The sequence below is a fragment of the Schistocerca gregaria genome, chromosome 8 (assembly GCF_023897955.1).
Source record: "Schistocerca gregaria isolate iqSchGreg1 chromosome 8, iqSchGreg1.2, whole genome shotgun sequence".
Classification (NCBI taxonomy): domain Eukaryota; kingdom Metazoa; phylum Arthropoda; class Insecta; order Orthoptera; family Acrididae; genus Schistocerca; species Schistocerca gregaria.
Window position 1 is genome coordinate 331,283,220 of NC_064927.1, and position 16,415 is coordinate 331,299,634.

Below are 16,415 nucleotides of genomic sequence, written 5' to 3' on the forward strand. Positions count from 1 at the left end.
AAAATCGCTAGTGCTGTGCAAATAGCATTCTTCACACAGAATGTATCTACGTACAGTGGATGACTGAGTGGATAATTCATTACTTTGTAAGTTACAGTTCATTCTTTTAATAAATTTATATTACACGTTAGGAATACAGCTCAAAAATACATATTCTGGTGAGCTTCTAGTATATTAATGAGGTGCATTTTCTTTCGTTATCAGATTCACATGACATGTGTGGAAGCAGCGTCATATTCTAGAAGAAAATCGCTAGTGCTGTGCACATAGCATTCTTCACATGGAATGCACCTACGTACAATGGATGACTGAGTGGACATTTATTTTTTCCGAAAGTTCTGGCTCGATGATTAATACGTTTAATATTATGCTTTAATAATCCATTTGAACAATACACTTTCTAAGGACTTTGGACTGTTCTAATGTATTCATTTTTTTCGCTAGTAGGTTCACAATAGATGTGTGGTAGCGGCGTTGTATTGTTGAAGAAAGATGCTAGTGCTGTGCAAATAGCATTCTTCACACAGATTGTATCTACGTACAGTGGATGACTAAGTGGATAATTCATTTTTTTGTAAGTTACAGCTCATTCTTTAAATAATTTTATATTACACATTAGGAATACATCTGAAAAATACACATTCGGTGAGCTTCTATTATGTTAATGAGGAGCATTTTCTTTCGTTAGCAGTATCACAATAGATGTGTGGGAGCGGCGTCATATTGTAGAAGAAAGACGCTAGTGCTGTGCACATAGCATTCTTCACACAGAATGTATCTACGTACAGTGGATGACTAATTGGATAATTCATTTTTTTGTAAGTTACAGCTCATTCTTTAAATAAATTTATATTACACATTTGGAATACAGCTCAAAAATACACATTCTGGTGAGCTTCTAGTATGTTAATGAGGTGCATTTTCATTCGTTAGCAGGTTCACAAGAGATGTGTGGAAGCGGCGCCATATTCTAGAAGATAATCGCTAGTACTCTGCACATAGCATCCTTCGCACAGAATGTATCTACGTAAAGTGGATGACTGAGTGGATAATTCAGTTTCTGTAAGTTACAGCTCTTTCTTTAAATAATTTAAATTACACATTAGAAATACAGCTCAAAAATACACATTCTGGTGAGCTTCTAGTATGTTAATGAGGTACATTATCTTTCGTTAGCAGGTTCACAAGAGGTGTGTGGAAGCGGCGTCATATTCTAGAAGGAAATCGCTAGTGCTGTGCACATAGCATTCTTCACATTGAATGCACCTACGTACAATGGGTGACTGAGTGAACATTTAATTTTTCGGAAAGTTGTGTCTCGATGATTAATTTCTTTAATATTATGCTATAATAAAACTTTTGAACAGTACAGTTTCTGAGGAATTTGTAGTGCTCTAATGTATGCATTTTCTTCGTTAGTAAGGATCACAATAGATGTGCTGAAGCGGCGTCATATTATAGAAGAATTTCGCTAGTGCTGTGCACATAGCATTCTTCACACAGAATGTATCTACGTACAGTGCATGACTGAGTGGATAACTCATTTTTTTTGTAAGTTACAGCTCATTCTTTTAACAAATTTATATTACACATTAGGAATACAGCTCAAAAATACACATTCTGGAGAGCTTCTAGTATGCTAATGAGGTGCATTTTCTTTCGTTAGCAGGTTCACAAGAGATGTGTGGAAGCGTCGTCATATTCTAGAAGAAAATCGCTAGTGCTCTGCACATAGCATCTTTCACACAGAATGTATCTACGTACAGTGGATGACTGAGTGTATAATTCAGTTTCTGTAAGTTACAGCTCATTATTTAGATAAATTTATATTACACATTCGGAATACAGCTCAAAAATACACATTCTGGTGAGCTTGTAGTATGTTAATGAGGTGCATTTTCTTTCGTTAGCAGGTTCACAAGAGACGTGTGGAATCGGCGTCATATTCTAGAAGAAAATCGCTAGTCCTGTGCACATAGCATTCTTGACAGAGAATGTATCTACGTACAGTGGATGGCTGAGTGGATAATTCTTTTTTTGTAAGTTACAGCTCATTCTTTTAATAAATTTATATTACACATTAGGAATACAGCTCAAAAATACACATTCTGGTGAGCTTCTAGTATGTTAATGAGGTGCATTTTCTTTCGTTAGCAGGTTCACAAGAGATGTGTGGAAGCGGCGTCATATTCTAGAAGAAAATCGCTAGTGCTGTGTACATAGCATTCTTCACATGCAATGCACCTACGTAAATTGGATGTCTGAGTGGACATTTATTTTTTCGGAAAGTTCTGACTCGATGATTAATTTTTCTAATATTATGCTTTAATAATACATTTGAACAATACATATTTTGAGGACTTTGGAATGCCCTAATGAATGTCTGAGTGGACATTTATTTTTTCGGAAAGTTCTGACTCGATGATTAATTTTTCTAATATTATGCTTTAATAATACATTTGAACAATACATATTATGAGGACTTTGGAATGCCCTAATGAATACATCTTCTTCGTTAGCAGGTTCAAAATAGATGTGTGGGAGCGTCGTCATATTGTAGAATAAAGATGCTAGTGCTGTGCTCATAGTATTCTTCACACTGAATGTATCTACGTGCAATGAATGACTGAGTGGATAACTCATTTTTTTTTTAAGTCCCAGCTCATTCTTTAAATAAATTTATAGTACACATTAGGAATACAGCTTAAAAATACACATTCTGGTTAGCTTCTAGTATGCTAATGAGGTGCATTTTCTTTCGTTAGCAAGTTCACAAGACATGTGTGAAAGCGTAGTCATATTCTAGAGGAAAATCGCTAGTGCTGTGCACATAGCATTCTTCACATTGAATGCACCTACGTACAATGGATGACTGAGTAGACATTTATTTTTTCGGTAAGTTCTGGCTCGATGATTAATTTTTTTAATAATATGCTTTAATAATACATTCGAACAATACACTTTCTGAGGACTTTGGAGTGCTCTAATGTATGCATTTTCTTCGTTAGCAGGGTCACAAGAGAAGTGTGTAAGCGGCGTCATATTATATAAGAAAGTCGCTAGTGCTGTGCACATAACATTCTTCACACAGAAAGTATCTACGTACAGTGGATGACTGAGTGGATAACTCATTACTTTGTAAGTTACAGCTTATTCTTTAAATAAATTGATGTTACACATTAGGAATACAGCTGAAAAATACACATTCTGGTGAGCATCTAGTATGTTAATGAGGTGCATTTTCTTTCGTTAGCAGACTCACAAGACGTGAATTTTTATTCTTTCGGAAAGTTGTCGCTCGATGATTAATTACTTTAATATTATGCTTTAAAAATACATTTGAACAATACACTTTCTGTGGGCTTTGGAGTGCTCAAATGTACGCATTTTCGTCGTTAGCAGGGTCACAAGAGAAGTGTGTAAGCGCCGTCATATTCTAGAAGAAAATCGCTAGTGCTGTCCACACAGCATTCTTCAAATGGAATGAACCTACGTACATTGGATGACTGAGTGGACATTTATTTTTTCGGAAAGTTCTGACTCGAAGATTAATTTTTCTAACATTATGCTTTAATAATACACTTGAACAATACACATTCTGAGGACTTTGGTCTGCTCTAATGAATACATCTTCTTCGTTAGCATTTTCAATATAGATGTGTGGGAGCGGCGTGATATTGTAGAAGAAAACCGCTAGTGCTGTGCACATAGCATTCTTCACACAGAATGTATCTCCGTACAGTGGACGACTGAGTGGATAATTAATTCTTTGTAAGTTACAGCTCATTCTTTAAGTAAATTTATATGACACATTAGGAATACAGCTCCAAAATACACATTCTGGTGAGCTTCTAGTATGTTAATGAGGTGCATTGTCTTTCGTTAGGAGATTCACATGACATGTGTGAAGAAGTGTCATATGCTAGAAGAAAATCGCTAGTGCTGTACACATAGCATTCTTCACACTGAATGTATCTACGTACACTGGATTACTGAGTGGATAATTCATTTTTTTGTAAGTTACATCTCACTTTTTAAATAAATTGATATTACACAGCTCAAAAATACACATTCTGGAGAGCTTGAACAATGTTAATGAGGTGCATTTTCTTTCGTTAGCAGATTCACATGACATGTGTGGAAGCAGCGTCATATTCTAGAAGAAAATCGCTAGTGCTGTGCACATAGCATTCTTCACATGGAATGAACCTACGTACAATGGATGACTGAGTGGACATTTATTTTTTCGGAAAGTTCTGGCTCGATGATTAATACTTTTAATATTATGCTTTAATAATACATTTGAACAATACACTTTCTAAGGACTTTGGACTGTTCTAATGTATTCATTTTTTTCGCTAGTAGGTTCACAACAGATGTGTGGGAGCGGCGTTATATTGTTGAAGAAAGATGCTAGTGCTGTGCAAATAGCATTCTTCACACAGATTGTATCTACGTACAGTGGATGACTGAGTGGATAATTCATTTTTTTGTAAATTACAGCTCACTTTTTAAATACATTTATATTACACATTCGGAATACAGCTAAAAATACACATTCTGGAGAGCTTCTTCAATGTTAATGAGGTGCATTTTCCTTCGTTAGCAGGTTCACAAAAGGTGTGTGGAAGCGGCATAATATTCTAGAAGAAAATCGCTAGTGCTATGCATATAGCATCCTTCACACAGAATGTATCTACGTACAGTGGATGACTGAGTGGATAATTTAGTTTCTGTAAGTTACAGCTCATTCATTAAATAAATTTATATTACACTTTAGGAATACAGCTCATAAAAACACATTATGGTGAGCTTCTAGTATGTTAATGAGGTGCATTATCTTTCGTTAGCAAGTTCACAAGAGATGTGTGGAAGCGGCGTCATATTCTAGAAGGAAATCGCTAGTGCTGTGCACATAGAATTCTTCACATTGAATGCACCTACGTACAATGGGTGACTGAGTGAACATTTGTTTTTTCGGAAAGCTGTGTCTCGATGATTAATTTCTTTAATATAATGCTTTAATAAATCATTTGAACAATACACTTTCTGAAGACTTTGTAGCGCTCTAATGTATGCATTTTCTTCGATAGCAGGATCACAAAAGATGTGCTGAAGCGGCGTCATATAATAGAAGAAAATCGCTAGTGCTGTGCACATAGCATTCTTCACACAGAATGTATCTACGTACAGTGGATGGCTGAGTGGATAATTAATTTCTTTTGTAAGTTATGGCTCATTCTTTAAATAAATTTACATTACACATTAGGAATACAGCAGGTTCGCAAGAGATGTGTGGAATCGGCGTCATATTCTAGAAGGAAATCGCTAGGGCTGTGCACATTGCATTCGTCACATGGAATGTGCCTACGTACAATGGGTGACTGAGTGAACATTTATTTTTTCGGAAAGGTGTGTCTCGATGATTAATTTCTTTAATATTATGCTTTAATGAAACATTTGAGGACTTTCTGAGGTCTTTGTAGTGCTCTAATGTATGCATTTTCTTCGTTAGCAGGATCACAACAGATGTGCTGAAGCGGCGTCATATTATAGAAGAAAATCACTAGTGCTGCGCTCATAGCATTCTTCACACAGAATGTATCTACGTACAGTGGATGACTGAGTGGATAGCTCATATTTTTTGTAAGTTACAGCTCACTCTTTAAATAAATTTATATTACACATTAGGAATACAGCTCAAAAATACACATTCTGGTGAGCTTCTAGAATGTTAATGAGGTGCATTTTCTTTCGTTAGCAGGTTCACAAGAGATGTGTGGAAGCGGCGTCATATTGTAGAAGAAAATCGCTAGTGCTGTGCACATAGCATTCTTCACATGGAATGCACCTACGTACAATGGATGACTGAGTGGACATTTATTTTTTCGGAATGTTATGGCTCGATGATTAATACTTTTAATATTATGCTTTAATAATACATTTGAACAATATACTTTCTAAGGACATTGGACTGTTGTAATGTATTCATTTTCTTCGCCAGTAGGTTCACAATTGGTGTGTGGGAACGGCGTCATATTGTAGAAGAAAGATGCTAGTGCTGTGCACATAGAATTCTTCACACAGAATGTATCTACGTACAATGGATGGCTGAGTGGATAATACATTTTTCTGTAAGTTACAGCTCATTCTTTAAATAAATTTATATGACACATTAGGAATACAGTTCAAAAATATACATTCTTCTAGTATGTTAATGAGGTGCATTTTCTTTCGTTAGCAGGTTCACAAAAGGTGTGTGGAAGCGGCGTCATATTTTGTAAGAAAATCGCTAGTGCTGTGCACATAGCATTCTGCACATGGAATGCTCCTACGTACAATGGATGACTGAGTGGACATTTATTTTTTCGGAAGGTTCTGGCTTGATGTTTAATTTTTTTAATATTATGCTTTAATAATACATTTGAACAATACATTTTCTGAGGACTTTGGAGTGCTCTAATGTATGCATTTTCTTCGTTAGTAGGTTCACAATAGATGTGTAGCAGTGGCGTCGTATTGCAGAAGAAAGATGCTAGTGCTGTGCACATAGCATTCTTCACACATAATGTATCTACGCACAATGGATGGCTGAGTGGATAATTCATTTTTCTGTAAGTTACAGCTCATTCTTTAAATAAATTTATATACACATTAGGAATACAGCTCAAAAATACACATTCTTGTGAGCTTCTAGTATGTTAATGAGGTCCATTTTCTTTCGTTAGCAGGTTCACAAGAGATGTGTGGAAGCGGCGTCATATTGTAGAAGAAAGTCGCTACTGCTGTGCACATAGCATTCTTCACATGGAATGCACCTACGTGCAATGGATGACTGAGAAGTCATTAATTTTTTCGGTAAGTTCTGGCTCGATGATTAATTTTTGTATTATGCTTTAATAATACATTTGAACAATACACAATATGAGGACTTTGGAGTGCTCTAATGTATGCGTTTTCTTCGTTAGCAGGTTCACAATAGATGTGTGGGAGTGGCGTCATATTATAGAAAAAAGACGCTAGTGCTGTGCACATAGCATTCTTCACACAGAATGTATCTACGTACAATGGATGGCTGAGTGGATAATTCATTTTTCTCTAAGTTACAGCACATTCTTTAAATAAATTTATATGACACATTAGGAATAGAGCTCAAAAATACACATTCTGGTGAGCTTCTAGTATGTTAATGAGGTCCATTTTCTTTCGTTAGCAGGCTCACAAGAGATGTGTTGAAGCGGCGTCATATTGTAGAAGAAAATCGCTAGTGCTGTGCACATAGCATTCTTCACATGGAATGCACCTACGTGCAATGGATGACTGAGAAGTCATTTATTTTTTTGGTAAGTTCTGGCTCGATGATTAATTTTTTTATTATGCTTTAATAATACATTTGAACAATACACATTATGAGGACTTTGGAGTGCTCTAATGTATGCGTTTTCTTCGTTAGCAGGTTCACAATAGATGTGTGGGAGCGGCGTCATATTGTAGAAAAATGACGCTAGTGCTGTGCACATAGCATTCTTCACACAGAATGTATCTACGTACAATGGATGGCTGAGTGGATTATTCATTTTTCTCTAAGTTACAGCACATTCTTTAAATAAATTTATATGACTTATATGGAATACAGCTCAAAAATACACATTCTGGTAAGCTTCTAGTATGTTAATGAGGTGCATTTTCTTTCGTTAGCAGGTTCACAAGAGATGTGTTGAAGCGGCGTCATATTGTAGAAGAAAGTCGCTAGTGCTGTGCACATAGCATTCTTCACATGGAATGCACCTACGTGCAATGGATGACTGAGAAGTCATTTATTTTTTCGGTAAGTTCTTGCTCGATGATTAATTTTTTTATTATGCTTTAATAATACATTTGAACAATACACATTATGAGGACTTTGGAGTGCTCTAATGTATGCGTTTTCTTCGTTAGCAGGTTCACAATAGATGTGTGGGAGCGGCGTCATATTGTAGAAAAAAGACGCTAGTGCTGTGCACATAGCATTCTTCACACAGAATGTATCTACGTACAATGGATGGCTGAGTGGATAATTCATTTTTCTCTAAGTTACAGCACATTCTTTAAATAAATTTATATGACTTATATGGAATACAGCTCAAAAATACACATTCTGGTGAGCTTCTAGTATGTTAATGAGGTGCATTTTCTTTCGTTAGCAGGCTCACAAGAGATGTGTTGAAGCGGCGTCATATTCTATAAGAAAATCGCTAGTGCTGTGCACATAGCATTCTTCACATGGAATGCACCTACGTGCAATGGATGACTGAGAAGTCATTTATTTTTTCGGTAAGTTCTGGCTCGATGATTAATTTTTTATTATGCTTTAATAATACATTTGAACAATACACAGTATGAGGACTTTGGAGTGCTCTAATGTATGCGTTTTCTTCGTTAGCAGGTTCACAATAGATGTGTGGGAGCGGCGTCATATTGTAGAAAAAAAGACGCTAGTGCTGTGCACATAGCATTCTTCACACGGAATGTATCTACGTACAATGGATGGCTGAGTGGATAATTCATTTTTCTCTAAGTTACAGCTCATTCTTTAAATAAATTTATATGACACATTAGGAATACAACTCAAAAATACACATTCTGGTGAGCTTCTAGTATGTTAATGAGGTGCATTTTCTTTCGTTAGCATGTTCACAAGAGATGTGTTGAAGCGGCGTCATATTGTAGAAGAAAGTCGCTAGTGCTGTGCACATAGCATTCTTCACATGGAATGCACCTACGTGCAATGGATGACTGAGAAGTCATTTATTTTATCGGTAAGTTCTGGCTCGATGATTAATTTTTTTATTATGCTTTAATAATACATTTGAACAATACACATTATGAGGAATTTGGAGTGCTCTAATGTATGTGTTTTCTTCGTTAGCAGGTTCACAATAGATGTGTGGGAGCGGCGTCATATTGTAGAAAAAAGACGCTAGTGCTGTGCACATAGCATTCTTCACACAGAATGTATCTACGTACAATGGATGGCTGAGTGGATAATTCATTTTTCTGTAAGTTACAGCTCATTCTTTAAATAAATTTATATGACACATTAGGAATACAACTCAAAAATACACATTCTGGTGAGCTTCTAGTATGTTAATGAGGTGAATTTTCTTTCGTTAGCAGGTACACAAGAGATGTGTGGAAGCGGCGTCATAATGTCGATGAAAATCGCTAGTGCTGTGCACATAGCATTCTTCACATGGAATGCACCTAAGTGCAATGGATGACTGAGAAGTCATTAATTTTTTCGGTAAGTTCTTTCTCGATGATTATTTTTTGTATTATGCTTTAATAATACATTTGAACAATACACATTATGAGGACTTTGGAGTGCTCTAATGTATGCGTTTCCTTCGTTAGCAGGTTCACAATAGATGTGTGAGAGCGGCGTCATATTGTAGAAAAATGACGCTAGTGCTGTGCACATAGCATTCTTCACACAGAATGTATCTACGTACAATGGATGGCTGAGTGGATAATTCATTTTTCTCTAAGTTACAGCACATTCTTTAAATAAATTTATATGACTTATATGGAATACAGCTCAAAAATACACATTCTGGTGAGCTTCTAGTATGTTAATGAGGTGCATTTTCTTTCGTTAGCAGGCTCACAAGAGATGTGTTGAAGCGGCGTTATGTTGTAGAAGAAAATCGCTTGTGCTGTGCACATAGCATTCTTCACATGGAATGCACCTACGTGCAATGGATGACTGAGAAGTCATTTATTTTTTCGGTAAGTTCTGGCTCGATGATTAATATTTTTAATATTGTGCTTTAATAATACATTTGAACAATACACTTTCTGAGGACTATGGAGTGCTATAATGTATGCATTTTCTTCGTTAGCAGGGTCACAAGAGAAGTGTGTAAGCGGCGTCATATTATATAAGAAAGTCGCTAGTGCTGTGCACATAACTTTCTTCACACAGAATGTAGCTACGTACACTGGATGACTGAGTGGATAATTCATTTTTTTGTAAGTTACAGCTCATTCTTTAAGTAAATTTATATTACACATTAGGAATACAGCTCAAAAATACACATTCTCGTGAGATTCTAGTATGTTAATGAGTTGCATTTTCTTTCGTTAGCAGATTCACAAGACGTGTGGAAGCGGCGTCATATTCTAGAAGAAAATCGCTAGTGCTGTGCACATAGCATTCTTCACATGGAATGCACCTACGTACAATGGATTACTGAGTAGACATTTATTTTTTCGGTAAGTTCTGGCTCGATGATAAATTTCTTTAATATTATGCTTTAATAGTACATTTGAGCAATACACATTCTGAGAACTTTGGAGTGCTCTAATGTATGCATTATCTACGTTAGTGGTTCACAATAGAAGTGTGGGAGCGGCGTCATATTGTAGAAGAAAGATGCTAGTGCTGTGCACATAGCATTCTTCACACAGAAAGTATCTACGTACACTGGATGACTGAGTGGATAATTCAATTTTTTGTAAGTTACAGCTCATTCTTTTAACAAATTTATATTACACATTAGGAATACAGCTCAAAAATACACATCCTGGTGAGCTTCTATTATGCTAATGAGGTGCATTTTCTTTCGTTAGCAGATTCACAAGACATGTGTGGAAGCGGCGTCATATTCTAGAAGAAAATCGCTAGTGCTGTGCACATAGCATTCTTCACATGGAATGCACCTACGTACAATGGATGACTGATTGGAAATTTATTTTTTCGGAAAGTTCTGGCTCGATGAAAAATTTTTTTAATATTATGCTTTAAAAATACATTTGAACAATACACTTTCTGTGGGCTTTGGAGTGCTCTAATGTACGCATTTTCGTCGTTAGCAGGGTCACAAGAGAAGTGTGTTAGCGGCGTCATATTCTAGAAGAAAATCGCTAGTGCTGTCCACACAGCATTCTTCACATTGAATGAACCTACGTACATTGGATGACTGAGTGGACATTTATTTTTTCGGAAAGTTCTGACTCGAAGATTAATTTTTCTAATATTATGCTTTAATAATACACTTGAACAATACACATTCTGAGGAATTTGGTGTGCTCTAATGAATACATCTTCTTAGTTAGCATTTTCACTATAGATGTGTGGGAGCGGCGTCATATTGTAGAAGAAAATCGCTAGTGCTGTGCAAATAGCATTCTTCACACAGAATGTATCTACGTACAGTGGATGACTGAGTGGATAATTCATTACTTTGTAAGTTACAGTTCATTCTTTTAATAAATTTATATTACACGTTAGGAATACAGCTCAAAAATACATATTCTGGTGAGCTTCTAGTATATTAATGAGGTGCATTTTCTTTCGTTATCAGATTCACATGACATGTGTGGAAGCAGCGTCATATTCTAGAAGAAAATCGCTAGTGCTGTGCACATAGCATTCTTCACATGGAATGCACCTACGTACAATGGATGACTGAGTGGACATTTATTTTTTCCGAAAGTTCTGGCTCGATGATTAATACGTTTAATATTATGCTTTAATAATCCATTTGAACAATACACTTTCTAAGGACTTTGGACTGTTCTAATGTATTCATTTTTTTCGCTAGTAGGTTCACAATAGATGTGTGGTAGCGGCGTTGTATTGTTGAAGAAAGATGCTAGTGCTGTGCAAATAGCATTCTTCACACAGATTGTATCTACGTACAGTGGATGACTAAGTGGATAATTCATTTTTTTGTAAGTTACAGCTCATTCTTTAAATAATTTTATATTACACATTAGGAATACATCTGAAAAATACACATTCGGTGAGCTTCTATTATGTTAATGAGGAGCATTTTCTTTCGTTAGCAGTATCACAATAGATGTGTGGGAGCGGCGTCATATTGTAGAAGAAAGACGCTAGTGCTGTGCACATAGCATTCTTCACACAGAATGTATCTACGTACAGTGGATGACTAATTGGATAATTCATTTTTTTGTAAGTTACAGCTCATTCTTTAAATAAATTTATATTACACATTTGGAATACAGCTCAAAAATATACATTCTGGTGAGCTTCTAGTATGTTAATGAGGTGCATTTTCATTCGTTATCAGGTTCACAATAGATTTGCGGAAGCGGCGTCATATTCTAGAAGAAAATTGCTAGTGCTGTGCACATAGCATTCTTAACATGGAATGCACCTACGTGCAATGGATGACTGAGTGATCATTTATTTTTTCGGAAAGTTGTGTCTCGATGATTAATTTTTTTAATTTTATGGTTTAATAATACCTTTGAACAATACACTTTCTGAGGACTTTGGAATGCTCTAATGTATGCATTTTGTTCGTTAGCAGGTTCACTATAGATGTGTGGGAGCGGCGCCATATTGTAGAAGTAAGACGCTAGTGTTGTGCACATAGCATTCTTCACGCGGAATGTATCTACGTACAGTGGATTACTGAGTGGAAAATTCATTATTTTGTAAGTTATGGCTCATTCTTTAAATAAATTTACATTACACATTAGGAATACTGTAGGTTCGCAAGAGATGTGTGGAATCGGCGTCATATTCTAGAAGGAAATCGCTAGGGCTGTGCACATAGCATTCGTCACATGGAATGGGTGACAGAGTGAACATTTATTTTTTCGGAAAGGTGTGCCTCGATGATTAATTTCTTTAATATTATGCTTTAATGAAACATTTGAGGACTTTCTGAGGACTTTGTAGTGCTCTAATGTATGCATTTTCTTCGTTAGCAGGATCACAACAGATGTGCTGAAGTGGCGTCATATTATAGAAGAAAATCGCTAGTGCTGTGCTCATAGCATTCTTCACACAGAATGTATCTACGTACAGTGGATGACTGAGTGGATAACTCATTTTTTTTGTAAGTTACAGCTCACTCTTTAAATAAATTTATATTACACATTAGGAATACAAATCAAAAATACACATTCTGGTGAGCTTCTAGTATGTTAATGAGATGCATTTTCTTTCGTTAGCAGTATCACAATAGATGTGTGGGAGCGGCGTCATATTGTAGAAGAAAGACGCTAGTGCTGTGCACATAGCATTCTTCACACAGAATGTATCTACGTACAGTGGATGACTAATTGGATAATTCATTTTTTTGTAAGTTACAGCTCATTCTTTAAATAAATTTATATTACACATTTTAATACAGCTCAAAAATACACATTCTGGTGAGCTTCTAGTATGTTAATGAGGTGCATTTTCATTCGTTAGCAGGTTCACAAGAGATGTGTGGAAGCGGCGCCATATTCTAGAAGATAATCGCTAGTACTCTGCACATAGCATCCTTCGCACAGAATGTATCTACGTAAAGTGGATGACTGAGTGGATAATTCAGTTTCTGTAAGTTACAGCTCTTTCTTTAAATAAATTTAAATTACACATTAGAAATACAGCTCAAAAATACACATTCTGGTGAGCTTCTAGTATGTTAATGAGGTGCATTATCTTTCGTTAGCAGGTTCACAAGAGGTGTGTGGAAGCGGCGTCATATTCTAGAAGGAAATCGCTAGTGCTGTGCACATAGCATTCTTCACATTGAATGCACCTACGTACAATGGGTGACTGAGTGAACATTTAATTTTTCGGAAAGTTGTGTCTCGATGATTAATTTCTTTAATATTATGCTATAATAAAACTTTTGAACAGTACAGTTTCTGAGGAATTTGTAGTGCTCTAATGTATGCATTTTCTTCGTTAGTAAGGATCACAATAGATGTGCTGAAGCGGCATCATATTATAGAAGAATTTCGCTAGTGCTGTGCACATAGCATTCTTCACACAGAATGTATCTACGTACAGTGCATGACTGAGTGGATAACTCATTTTTTTTGTAAGTTACAGCTCATTCTTTTAACAAATTTATATTACACATTAGGAATACAGCTCAAAAATACACATTCTGGAGAGCTTCTAGTATGCTAATGAGGTGCATTTTCTTTCGTTAGCAGGTTCACAAGAGATGTGTGGAAGCGTCGTCATATTCTAGAAGAAAATCGCTAGTGCTCTGCACATAGCATCTTTCACACAGAATGTATCTACGTACAGTGGATGACTGAGTGTATAATTCAGTTTCTGTAAGTTACAGCTCATTATTTAGATAAATTTATATTACACATTCGGAATACAGCTCAAAAATACACATTCTGGTGAGCTTGTAGTATGTTAATGAGGTGCATTTTCTTTCGTTAGCAGGTTCACAAGAGACGTGTGGAAGCGGCGTCATATTCTAGAAGAAAATCGCTAGTCCTGTGCACATAGCATTCTTGACAGAGAATGTATCTACGTACAGTGGATGGCTGAGTGGATAATTCTTTTTTTGTAAGTTACAGCTCATTCTTTTAATAAATTTATATTACACATTAGGAATACAGCTCAAAAATACACATTCTGGTGAGCTTCTAGTATGTTAATGAGGTGCATTTTCTTTCGTTAGCAGGTTCACAAGAGATGTGTGGAAGCGGCGTCATATTCTAGAAGAAAATCGCTAGTGCTGTGTACATAGCATTCTTCACATGCAATGCACCTACGTAAATTGGATGTCTGAGTGGACATTTATTTTTTCGGAAAGTTCTGACTCGATGATTAATTTTTCTAATATTATGCTTTAATAATACATTTGAACAATACATATTTTGAGGACTTTGGAATGCCCTAATGAATGTCTGAGTGGACATTTATTTTTTCGGAAAGTTCTGACTCGATGATTAATTTTTCTAATATTAGACTTTAATAATACATTTGAACAATACATATTATGAGGACTTTGGAATGCCCTAATGAATACATCTTCTTCGTTAGCAGGTTCAAAATAGATGTGTGGGAGCGTCGTCATATTGTAGAATAAAGATGCTAGTGCTGTGCTCATAGTATTCTTCACACTGAATGTATCTACGTGCAATGAATGACTGAGTGGATAACTCATTTTTTTTGTAAGTCCCAGCTCATTCTTTAAATAAATTTATAGTACACATTAGGAATACAGCTTAAAAATACACATTCTGGTTAGCTCCTAGTATGCTAATGAGGTGCATTTTCTTTCGTTAGCAAGTTCACAAGACATGTGTGAAAGCGTAGTCATATTCTAGAGGAAAATCGCTAGTGCTGTGCACATAGCATTCTTCACATTGAATGCACCTACGTACAATGGATGACTGAGTAGACATTTATTTTTTCGGTAAGTTCTGGCTCGATGATTAATTTTTTTAATAATATGCTTTAATAATACATTCGAACAATACACTTTCTGAGGACTTTGGAGTGCTCTAATGTATGCATTTTCTTCGTTAGCAGGGTCACAAGAGAAGTGTGTAAGCGGCGTCATATTATATAAGAAAGTCGCTAGTGCTGTGCACATAACATTCTTCACACAGAAAGTATCTACGTACAGTGGATGACTGAGTGGATAACTCATTACTTTGTAAGTTACAGCTTATTCTTTAAATAAATTGATGTTACACATTAGGAATACAGCTGAAAAATACACATTCTGGTGAGCATCTAGTATGTTAATGAGGTGCATTTTCTTTCGTTAGCAGACTCACAAGACGTGAATTTTTATTCTTTCGGAAAGTTGTCGCTCGATGATTAATTACTTTAATATTATGCTTTAAAAATACATTTGAACAATACACTTTCTGTGGGCTTTGGAGTGCTCAAATGTACGCATTTTCGTCGTTAGCAGGGTCACAAGAGAAGTGTGTAAGCGCCGTCATATTCTAGAAGAAAATCGCTAGTGCTGTCCACACAGCATTCTTCAAATGGAATGAACCTACGTACATTGGATGACTGAGTGGACATTTATTTTTTCGGAAAGTTCTGACTCGAAGATTAATTTTTCTAACATTATGCTTTAATAATACACTTGAACAATACACATTCTGAGGACTTTGGTCTGCTCTAATGAATACATCTTCTTCGTTAGCATTTTCAATATAGATGTGTGGGAGCGGCGTGATATTGTAGAAGAAAACCGCTAGTGCTGTGCACATAGCATTCTTCACACAGAATGTATCTCCGTACAGTGGACGACTGAGTGGATAATTAATTCTTTGTAAGTTACAGCTCATTCTTTAAGTAAATTTATATGACACATTAGGAATACAGCTCCAAAATACACATTCTGGTGAGCTTCTAGTATGTTAATGAGGTGCATTGTCTTTCGTTAGGAGATTCACATGACATGTGTGGAAGCAGTGTCATATGCTAGAAGAAAATCGCTAGTGCTGTACACATAACATTCTTCACACTGAATGTATCTACGTACACTGGATTACTGAGTGGATAATTCATTTTTTTGTAAGTTACATCTCACTTTTTAAATAAATTGATATTACACAGCTCAAAAATACACATTCTGGAGAGCTTGAACAATGTTAATGAGGTGCATTTTCTTTCGTTAGCAGATTCACATGAC